The sequence below is a fragment of the Ochotona princeps genome, chromosome 11 (assembly GCF_030435755.1).
Source record: "Ochotona princeps isolate mOchPri1 chromosome 11, mOchPri1.hap1, whole genome shotgun sequence".
In the NCBI taxonomy this organism is placed as follows: Eukaryota; Metazoa; Chordata; class Mammalia; order Lagomorpha; family Ochotonidae; genus Ochotona; species Ochotona princeps.
This window is the reverse complement of record NC_080842.1, coordinates 3,437,658-3,448,891: the sequence shown is the minus strand read 5'-3', so window position 1 is coordinate 3,448,891 and position 11,234 is coordinate 3,437,658. Positions and strand designations below refer to the sequence as shown.

General features: G+C 35.7%; 1 long non-coding RNA gene across 1 annotated transcript; it reads left to right on the top strand.

Moving 5' to 3' along the window:
- The first annotated feature begins 3,258 nt into the window (after window positions 1–3,258).
- Window positions 3,259–8,608, top strand: LOC131481377 (uncharacterized). The gene is made up of 4 exons (XR_009246264.1): window positions 3,259–3,290; window positions 4,753–4,813; window positions 5,644–5,679; window positions 8,543–8,608. It is a non-coding gene; the product is annotated as an uncharacterized LOC131481377 (long non-coding RNA).
- The last annotated feature ends 2,626 nt before the right edge of the window (window positions 8,609–11,234 follow it).

Below are 11,234 nucleotides of genomic sequence, written 5' to 3'. Positions count from 1 at the left end.
CATTATATTATGCTCACTGAAAAAAAGCCAGTACCAAAGGGAACATGTGTTTTCTCTGATATAAAGAAACTTTCATGAAACATAGAAGTTAAATAGATATGTAGGTAAACATGTATATACATACATTCCCTCTGATGAACTGTGGAATGGAGAGTAGCATAGTGGGAAGTGAAGATCCACTGCAGAGTGTGTCTCTACTCCTAAATAAAAGAACTCTCAATGAAAGTAGTTAAATATACCTTGATAATAGGATGCTGGACTTTCTACCATTGTCTGTACCTACAATGTGTGATACATTTAAATTGCAGAATGTTGGATGTGTGATTGTTGCTGAAGGGCCATACTGTTGTAATAACATGGGGGAAAATGGTGGGGAGGGGGATTGAGTAGTGGGAGGGAGGAAAGCATGTGCCTATGGAACCATAAAAATAAAACACACGTATGTTTGTGTGTGTGTATACACACACACACACACATATATATATATATACATATATATATATATATAAGAAATTTTAAAAATATTATTTGACCTCAAGATAGTTTCTTTAAGAAAGAAACTGGGGCAGATAACAGAAAGAAAGTGTTGAAAGTACTATTGGAAGTTTTGAACTAGTTCATAAAATCTTGTGTAATTTCCAGGAATTGGCTATTCAGTATGTGATTGCCTTAAATTAAATGATATTTGAGACTACGTCAGGGAATCTGAGCATGTCTGGTTTCAGTATCCTTTATACACATCTCCAATGTATGGAGTATCTCATTTAGAAAATTTTAAGTGTCAGTTAGATTTTAAATCCCTTATACACAACTCCAATATATGGCTATGGAGTCTTCAAGAACACTCTTTTCTCCCATATCCATATTCATGAAAAGTTGTTTCCTAATGAGGTGATTTCATTTTCTTATACTCGCATGATGCCTCATATATAGCATCTCTTTCTGACCAGTATTTGCTATAGTGTGTGGGATGTAATACATTTATGAATCTCCCTCAGGATTTCTTCCATAGTGAAGTCACTAAAATTCAATCCAGATGGATAGTGTAGTACCAAAGAATCACTACCTGTGAGCCCTGCCTGTGGATCAGATCACAGCCATGCATTGCACACTGTTGTTTAGGTCAGACAGTATATATGTGGGTGGTCCCTAAAGTTTAAATTACCTGGTGACATGATACCTATGTCCAATTTAGTGTATTTTCACTGTTCTGTAGGCACAGAGATTCCCGCTTCATACCTCATTCTGAACTTCTGTATTATAGCAATAGTATCCTATAGCAACAATCACAAGTCTATGATTCTTCTATTTAAGTTTATCTTGGCTTTGTAGGTATAGACAGTGCTAGAAAATCTCATATGCTATTGTCAAAGTATATTTAACAGTTTCATTGTGAGTTCTTTTATTAGGAAGAAGAGGTGCATATTGGAAAGTATCTTCAATGATAAATATATGTATGTATATGTTAGCCTAAATATTGATCTGGTATTTTGCGTGAAGGTTGACATATCAGAGTGAATATGTGATGTTTGTCCTTTGGGGATTGACTTATTTCACTGAGAATAATGGTCTCTAGCTGGGACCATTTTGCAGCAAATGGTAGAATTTGATTCATTTCGGTGTCTGAGTATTATTCCATGTAGTAGATCTGCCACAGTTTCTTCATCCATCATTTGAAAGGCATCTGGATTATTTCCATGCCTTCACTTGTATGGCTCATGCTGCTATAAATATAGGGTTGCAGGTCACTTTTTCATATGCAGATTTCACATTATTTGGATTTTTTTCAGTATTGGACTAGCTGGACAATATGGTAGATTCACTTTCAGTTGTCCTAATACTCTCCATACTGACTGACAAAGTGGTGGCACTAGGTTGCATTCCCACCAACGGTGAAACAGGGTACCATTCTTCCCACATCCATGCCAGCACCTGTTGTGAATAGATTGACAAATATAGACCATTCTCACTGGTATTTGCTGGAATGGTAATGTGGTTTTTATTGGCATTTCCTGAATAAGTAGGGAGCAGAACCCTTGGAGCTTGTGCCACACTGGGGACCCTAGGATGGCATTGGAGGGCCATTCCCTATCCCCAGGTACTGAAGCAGTTGAGAGTCTGGGTGTTGCTCCCCTCCCATTCCCTGTTTTCCAAGACACAGAAAGTAGAAAAAATTTGAAACGATGGTCTCATCTACTTTCCCCTAATCCAGCACACTTCCCACCCTAATTGACTATGTAAACAAAATAAAAAATAAAATGTATATAAAGAAAAAAAATTTATCTGCTTTTATCATGATACAAGACCTGACTTAGTTTCTTGCATTCATATATATATATATATATATGTATATATATATATATGTATATATATATATGTATATATATGTGTGTATATATATATATGTATATTTAATGGATTGTAGTATTTTTGTAGTGCTGTTTCAGTCTTTAAGCAAGATCATTACATGTAAGGCCTAAGGATAGATTCTGGTACAATCTCAGGGCTTCAAAAGCCACTTATCATTGCAAGAAGTATGCACACTAATAAAAACATTACTGATGATACTACTAACATAATTAACTTTGGGTACAGTATGATTTTGTTACTTTCTGATCAGACCCAGAAGCCAACTCAAGACTTAAAACTGATTTAAAATGATTCATTTTCTTATTTGAAAATCAGCATTAGAGAGAGGGAGAGGGACCTTGCATCTGCTGGTTGATGCTTCACATACCTGCAGCAGCCAGCGCTGTGCCTGGCAGAGGAGCTGCATGCGGGATTCCCACATCATTAACCACCAAGCTAAAATGACTTAAACATGGTTTATTGTGGCTGACTCCTTTGTAACAAATATAATGTTGCTTTATATGGGAAGTCTGGATAAATGTTATATATTCTCATAATTCCGTTTTTTTTTTTTTTACCTTTTAAATCTTAATTTCTATGTGAAATTTCTTCACAAAACTTTGGCATCTGTTTTGATAGCAGTAGTATTTTAGATGGTTTGCATTAAAATTTGAGTTTATAATGTTAAATACTAAACCAGGAATGTTTATATAGCAATTTTATGTCGTGTTTATAATGATAAGTATGGAAATACTTTTGGGAATCACCAATTTTGGTTTAGTTAAGCAATAAAATTCATTGTTTTATGATGTGTATTAAGGGAAATGTGTAATATTTTGCTTAAGGAAATTGCAGGTAGAAGGAAATTGCCAACTAAAGAAAGAAGATCATCTTTTCAAAGTGGATGATAACTGTGAAACAGCAGTAGTCAACATCTATCGGTATTAAATGTTTTTTCTTTTGTGAGTTGGAGAATAGCTAAAAGCTCACTACCAGAAAAATCAGAGAAAATGCACAATCAGTTAACATTATTTGGATAGGTATATGAGATTTTTAAAAATTTATTCAATTTTCTTGGAAAGGCAGATTTACAGAGAGGAGATAACAAGGAGAAAAGATCTTTCATCGGCTGGTTCACTCAAGTGGCTGCAATAGCCAGAGCTGAGCTGATCCAAAGCCAGGAGCTTTCTGGGTCTTCCACATGGTTGTAGGGTCCCAAGGCTTTAAGCCACCCTTCTTTTCCAGGCCACAAGTAGGGAGCTGGATGGGAAGTGGAGCAGCTGAGATAAGAACTGCTGCCCATATAGGATCCCTAGGATTTGCAAGGTGAAGATTTAGCCATCACACTAGGCTGTTTAAAAGTCTCTTTTCATTTATTTATTTTATTTGAAAGTTAGAGGTACAGAAAGACAGATAAAAATTAGATTGGCTTGGCCACATGACCAGAAATAGAGCTCCTGTAATCTGAATGAGAGGCCTGTATAAGATTATGGTGCCTCAGGCGGAGACTTACCTATTATGCCACTGAGTCAGCTTTGTTTACAAGATTTTAAGTCCAGCTTTAACCTTGAATCCTCCTTCAGTTGATCCAAGGAAATAATGTAAAAGCTATAGACAAAAGGCAAGGTTAAGCTGTATGTGAATAGTTGTGCATCACACAAAAAGCAAAGTTGGATTTTATCTGAAAGATTTAGCTTGATAGTCTTTTTTAATTGATTCATGTATTTGAAGGGCAGTGAACAGAAATGAGGAGAAACATGGAGCCAAGGAATAGTTAGAGAAAGAATGAATGAATGAGTCTTTTACGTGCTGACTCATTCTCAGTGACCACAACTGTGGGTGGGACAGTCTGAAACAAGGAGCCAGTAGCTTCCTGAGGGTCTGCTACATGAGCCCAAACACGTAGGCCATCTTTCTCTGCTTTCCCAGGAACATTAGCAGGGAGCTGGATAATGTGGGGCAGCTGGAACTTAAATGAGTGCCCATGCGAGATGTGGGTGATGCAATAGCAGCCTTTGACCACCTTGTCACAGTGCTGTCCTCATCATTTTAATCTTGCAAAGGTAATAAATAACATTTGTCAAATAGAGGACATTAGTTTCGTATGATCACATTAAGATTTTGGATGTCTGAATAAGCCTCCCATGATCAGACTTAAAGCAGATCTACACAGTCTTAAATCTTGGGATGACCTTTGTTTCAGGAGTGCCTAAATACTAGAATATTAACATCAGATCATGGTTTTTTGGAGAATGTGATAATTCCTCATGTTTATTTCTCAATACATATTGTTTGGGGAGGGTTTTTTTGCCAAAAATAGAAAACTCTGGGTATAAATCATGTTTTATGAGTGCCCTGTGTATTGTGCTTATACATTAATGTAAAAATAATTTTTCTTCATAGATGGAAGATCAGAGTACTTGAACAAGAATTGGAAAGAACAATTGATTATTTTCAATTTCAGGTATGTGTGTGTGTGCATGCACATGTGTGTATCATTCATTATTACCAGGTACAGGTGTGTGTGTCTGTGTTTACGTACATGGATGTATGTACCATTCTTTATTACCAGGTACAGGTGTGTGTGTGTGCATGTGTGTACCATTCTTTATTACCAGGTACAGGTGTGTGTGTGTCTCTGTGTACCATTCATTATTACCAGCTTTACATATGTGTGTGTACATGCATGCATGTACCACTCTGTTATCAGGTACAGGAGTATGTGTATGTGTGTGCATGCACACATGCATGTATGTACCATTCTTCATTACCAAGCACAGGTATGTGTGTGCGCATACATGCATGCATGTACCATTCATTATAATCATGTTTAGGTATGTTTGTACATGTGTGCAAGCACGTGCATATATGTAGGTCCTAAAACCTGCGTGTTGAAATTGAATCAAAAGAGAAAATGAATTGCTCCATCAGTTGTACACTTTTGTTTAGAGTGTCACATGTGGGTAAGATATTTCAACAGTTTCAGGATTTCAAAGAGCTTGATACAAGAATTCTTAAGTATCATGTCTCCTGCTTTGTTCTAAAAGTACATTAGATTTCACAAATGAAAATTATTGACCAAAGAACCTAAAGTGGAAGTGTATTAATTATATTTTAATTGTCTTCACATATACCTATAATACGTGATGTGTACATGAAAATTTGCATCAGTATTGTTGTTACTGATGTTAGTGATATTTGGAATAGTTTTGACTTTTTGAGTTATTTCCTAAGCAAATGATAGGTATGTTTTTATATAAGAAAAGTATACATTTAAAATATTCTGTTTTTCAGATTATTTATTTGAAGAAAAATGCAAATGACAATTGGGTAAGTATCAAATTCCCATAAAGCTTTTTACCTTTTATAAATCAAGTTATGATTTTACTTCTAGAAGACAATACTGAGCAACTAAATTGAAGAAAATAAATTACTGTGTAAAAGAATCACTTTATTCTAATTGCACCAAAGGTGGAATTACCCTTCTTGTGAGAATTAACACATTGACCAATCCATACAGTCTAGTTTTAGCACATTGCTATTTTGAAAGGAACCTATACTGTCTGCAAGGGTCAGAAGGATGTGATGTGCATATACAAAGATCATGGTCACAGATTCACATTTTGGGGGCATTGGATTACCCCTTGTTATTTATGAAGAAACAAAGTTCTCTGAATCATTTTAATCGTTTGTAAACAATGGGGCGGATAAAGCGCTAATTAAGCCCCTTCTAGTTCTAAAATTCAGAGTTCTTTAAATATTTATTGAGTTACTCACTACATATTAAGAAGTGGATGATTGTGAACACTGGTCTGTGCTGCAGAGGAACTGCATGAGGTTATGAGGTGTCTTTCGGGGAGTCCCTGACACAGAGGTGGAGGAGGCTACTTTTGCGCCTTTTAATGTTCCAGGCATTGTACTTGAAAATAGTGTGAAATAACATCCATTAAGTCCACTTAATAACTGTGAAGTAGATTTTATTATTACAGATTTTATAGATGAGACAACAGCCCAAGGTCACATGACTAGGAAGTGAAAAGTAGAGGTTGCAATCCTGATCTTTCAGAGTCTAAGTCTTGTACATTTTCTATCACTTTGCATTGAATTTATTAGTAAGTGTGACTTTATGTTAAAAGATACAGAAAGTGTGCCATCTAGATCTCAATGAAGCAGTATTTGTCACATCCACTACAAATAGCATATACTTACTGAAAGTTCAGATCAGGGCAGTTATTTGACCTAGCATTTTGGATGCCAGTTAGAATGCCTGCATCACATACAGGGTATTTCTCTTGAACTGCTCCTTCAATTTCCTTACTTCCATCTTTGCCCTCCCTGGCCCAGTTCCAGCTCATGTTGGATTTGGGAAGTGAAGCAGAGTATAAGGAGCTTATTCCATTGATCTGCCTCCTCACATAAATAAATATGGCAACCCAAATTCAGATGATGTACAAATCCCGCATTTACACACATTTTGAAAATATTTCTAAGATTTGTTTACTTATTTGAATGATACAGGGGGATGCAGAGAGAGACATTGAGCATTCTTCCATCGGTTGGTTAACTGTCCAAAATGGCCACAAAATGTGCCTAGATCTGATTGTATCCAGGATCTAGGAACTCCCCATGTAATCTCCTGTGTGGTTGCAATGAGCCATCATTCCTTGCCTCTATATCACGTTGGCAGGAAGCTCTGTATGAAACTTAGAGTAACTGTGACTTGAACCAAGCACTCTGATATGAGATGTTGCCATAAAGATTACTAAAAGCTCATATGAGCATTTACAAAAAGTGGAGTACATTATATCCTATCTCTGTAGCCTTATTTGTTAATGTGTTACAGGTATATTTTTGCCTTTCTAAAACCATTTTTATTATTATTATTATCATTTTACGCTACAATTCCTAGGCCCTGGGATTTTCCTTATCCTTTTCCCAAGTTCCCTTCCCCTACTGAGTTCCCCTATATTATTACTATAATATGTAATACATAAACAGCCATATGTCTATCATTGTGGGCCTGGACCATGGCAAAGAGTCCAACTTTGTAGCCTTATTTCTTAATATGTTACAGGTATTTTTAAACAAATATTTCATAATTTATTTTAGAAAGTCTTGTTTAATTAACCTGTTTTTCATTCTTTCCCTTGTAATTTCAAATAATTTTGGTTCCGCATATCAATAGTTCAGTAGTTTATTTTAGTAATTATCTTTGGCATAATTTCTTAGTAAAAATTTGCTATATCATTACATATAGGAATAATATTTACACATGTATTTTTCTAAGATGGCAAGCTTTGCAAATAAGTGATGCATTTTGTAAATATTTATGTGATTTATTCTTTGTCCAAGCTATTTTCTACCATGTAGTTCAGTTTTTAATAAATATCAGAGTAATTACTTTTATTTTTAAAAAATGCAGACTAACTTCTTTTTATTTGTACTAAATTATAAATTAAGTGAGTTTGCCTATACTTATGTGATAAGCCTAGTGAATCATATGGTTTTCCCAGTCCAAAATGATTGCAAATGATGTGGAGATCTCTCAGAATGAGGTTGACCTTTCCATAGGAATGGTTGTGATTATTGCATGCTGTTGATATTCACTAGGTTGTGCAAGCTTTGTTCTCGGTAACATTTGATTTCATCTTTATCTCTTACTGAATAAAATGGGATATGATTTATGCAGTGCCATGAACTTACTGGAAGTACAACATGCATTGATAATTTCATCTGTTTTTAAAACAGCATTTAGCCACATGCTGCAAAACTGTTTTAGACCTTTATGGTTTCACAGAATCATAGTGAATTTTCGGTAGCGATGATCTCCTTGAGGCAAATATACAAAGCTGCCATATGTAATGATTCTGAGTCTCTGTTGCCATTGCCTGAAGCTTGCATCCTCCCACATTGCCCTTAGCATATTACTTGACTAATCGAACAGTCCTCCATCTCACATCAGAGGGCAGCATTCATTGGCAAGTGCACAAGTCATCTCCAGTTTTAGGCCCATGTCATCTGCTTACCTGAAATATTTCCTTTTCCAAAAGATCCTTCAACTCAAAATGTTTTATCTGCATTTCATTTCAGGGGATGCATACATTGACAGCGATGTTTGTATGCTGTAGGATGTTCATGCTCATTTGCATCTAACATTTGTCTGCATGTTTCTCCATCTTTTGTTATTTTTCAGTGGGCAGCTCGGTTTGCCGAGAGAGAACTCGATGACTTAAAGAAAGAGTATGTTTGTAAAAGGAAAAGGTAAGTTTCTTAATGGTAACACTTAACAACTTTTATCTCTTTTATTGTTACTTTCTTAATTAGATAATATTATAGAGATAAATAATGAAATTTCAGTAATTCCAGCATTTTTCACTGTAAGTATTTACTCATTTTGTCCTTTGTTTTAAATACTTAGGTTGCCTGAGTGTTTAATTTTCCTACATAATGCTTATTTGCCTTATGTCTAACAGGCATTACATATATACACACACACACACACACACACATATGTATGTAATTGGTTCCACTTTGCTTTTCCCTATGAATTTTGCTACTGCCCAGTTATTCCTTGTCTTTATGAAAAAATGTCATTTGCCTTATTGTCAAGTTGACTGCTAAAGCCATGCTTTTCTTGTGTTGTATGTATTAGTAAGATTTTTGTGATGTTATTTATAACACTTGAGAGGAGCTTCTTAGGAAGGTAGATTTATTTTGGCTCACAGGAGACACATCATCAAAAATTGTGTGATGTTCTGGGTTCAAGATCTGTTGTGGCATGTGTACAGTAGAGTAGCCCTTCATTACACAGCCAAATAGTGTCTTACTCCATCACTATACAGTCCTTTAATTGAGAAGCCACAAATAAGTTTGATAACAGATATGATGTTAAAGCAAAGACAAAGCAAAACAAAAATACAGTACCATAGAGTTAAAAAATATGCCATTGAATAACCAATTCATAGGTGATGGAAAGAAAACACAGAAGTCTAATTTTCATGATGGTTTTCTTATATTAGAGAGAACATGTGGTATTTGTCCTTTTGGGTTTGACTTATTTCACTGAAGATGATGGTCTCTAGGTGTGACCATCTAGTTGCAAATGATATGATTTCCTTCTTCTTATTGGCTGAGTAATACTGCATAAAATAGAGGTACCGCTCTTTATTTAACCACTCCTCTTTGGATTGGCATCCAGATTGTTTCCATGTATTTTCTACTGTAGATTGTGTTGCTGTGAATATAGGATTACAGCTGCCTCTCATATATGCAGTATTCATTTCATTTGGGTATATTCCTAGGAATGGGATACCTGGTTCATGTGACAGGTTCATTTTCAATTCTCTAAGTACTATCCATACTGATTTCCATTATTGCCATACTAGCCTGTACTCCCACCCGCAGTGAAGGAGCATATCTTTCTTCCCACTTCCCTGTAAGCAGGTGTTGTTAGTTGAGTTCTGAATGTGGGTCAGTCTGAATGGAGTTAGGTGGTGCCTCAGCATGGTTTTAATTTGTATCTTCCTGACAGCTAGGGAGCCTTAGTATCTTTTCATACGTCTGTTAGCCATTGGATCTCTTCTTTTGAAAAATCTCTGTTCATTTCCTTTGCCCATTTTTCACAAGGTTGCTTTATTGATTGATTGATTTTTCTGTCCCTGGGTTTCTGAAGCTCTTTGTAAATCCTGGATATTAGTCCCCTATTACCTGTGTAATGTGCACAAATTTTCTCCTATTCTGTTAATTGCTTCTTCATTTTGTTAATCATTTCCTTTGCTGTATAGAAGATTTTTAGTTTGATGTAGTCCCATTTGTTTCTTTTATCTTTGACTACCTATGATTTTGGGGGTCTTTTCTAAGAAATCTGGTTCCATTCCTATTCCTAGGAGAGAGCTTCCTCTATTTTCCTGTAATACTTTGGTGATTTCTGGGTGTAGATTTAGGTCCTTGAACCATTTAAAGCTGATTTTTGTATAATGTGGCAAGTGCAGGTCGTGTTTCTTGATTCTGCAGGCTGCTATCCAGTTGTCCCAACAGCATTGGTTGAATTGCCAAGAATTTTTTTCCTGGATTATTTTCAGTTTTCTTTTCAAAGAGTTGGTAATACATGTGTGTGTTCCCTTCTGATGTTTCTATTCTATTTCATTGATACCCTCCTGTTTCTGTACCAGTACCAGATTGTGTTGATGACTATTGCACTGTTGTATGTCTTGAGGTCTTGAATTGTGATTCCCTCTGCTTGATTTTTCTTCTTCAGGATAGCTCTGGCTATTCGTGGTCTCTTGTGTTTCCAGACAAATTTTTGTATTTTCTATTTCTGAGAAGAATGCTGTTGGGATTTTGATTGGGATTGCATTGAATCTGTATATTACTTTTGGTAATATGGACGTTTTGATGATGTTGATCCTGCCAATCCAGGAATATGATAAATTTCTCCACTTTTCAGTGTCTTCTATTTCCTTTTAAAATATTTTATAGTTTTTATCATAGAGGTCTTCCACATATTTGGTTAGCTTAATACCTAGATATTTAAGATTCCTCTCTGCTTTAGGGACTGTACTTACAATTTCCTTCTCAGTCATGAAATTATTTTTGTACACTAGTGCCATTGATTTGTGTTCATTAATTTGTATCCTGCTACCCTGCCAAAGTCTCTTATGAGATCCAGTAGTGTCTTGACTGAGTTTCTTGATTCTCCTATGTAAAGGATCATGTCATCCTGCGAATAGAGATACTTTGAGTTCCTCATTTCCAATTTGAATTCCTTTGATTCTGTTTTCTTGCCTAATAGCTTTGTTATGAACATCCAGTACTGTGTTGGATAATAATGGTGACAGTGGACATTCCTGTCTACTTCCAGATTTTAGTGGAAAGGCTTCCAGTCT